Source organism: Penaeus monodon, chromosome 33 (assembly GCF_015228065.2).
Source record: "Penaeus monodon isolate SGIC_2016 chromosome 33, NSTDA_Pmon_1, whole genome shotgun sequence".
NCBI lineage: Eukaryota > Metazoa > Arthropoda > Malacostraca > Decapoda > Penaeidae > Penaeus > Penaeus monodon.
This window is the reverse complement of record NC_051418.1, coordinates 26,431,726-26,432,220: the sequence shown is the minus strand read 5'-3', so window position 1 is coordinate 26,432,220 and position 495 is coordinate 26,431,726. Positions and strand designations below refer to the sequence as shown.

At 38.2% G+C, this 495-nt stretch overlaps 1 protein-coding gene across 1 annotated transcript in view; it reads right to left on the bottom strand.

Moving 5' to 3' along the window:
- Window positions 1-9: 9 nt before the first annotated feature.
- Window positions 10-495, bottom strand: part of LOC119594194 (lisH domain-containing protein ARMC9-like) — a gene marked incomplete in the record, with an annotated part of 29,121 nt that continues 28,635 nt past the window's right edge. Inside the window, 1 exon segment of the mRNA XM_037943263.1 lies at window positions 10-479.

The window sequence follows — 495 nt, the reverse complement described above, 5'->3', positions numbered from 1 at the left end:
AGACCTCAGTTGAAAAAGTTTTTAAAGGAAAAGGCAGGCAGCATAGCGTGTCTGCAGCTGTGTCCCGTTTATTCTCATATATTGTATTTTCTTGGATACAGATCACGTCAGGTAAAAGTATATTTCTTTGACCCCCATAAGGAGGTAAAATGACAATAATCACGTAGGGGGAAAAATCATCTGTAGTCAGTCACTTGCGCGTCACTATACCACCAAAACAGGAATGGATTTCAACAGCAAAACATAAAGTGGGTTGAACCGCACTGGTCCGGTAATCACTAATCCGGTAGTTTCGATGGTTCAAGGCGGCAATTTTCTATCTTTTAAAATAATCTCTAATTTTGTTTTCATTGTATGTTAAACTTGTGTTACATGGCCGCATATCTGTATTAATGAAATCCAGTAAGCTTGAGTTTGGTTGGTGTCTTAGTATCAGGAAAACAATACAGGAAACGAAGTATTTGCCTCTTTTTCCTAAACTTCAGTGGTTGTAGT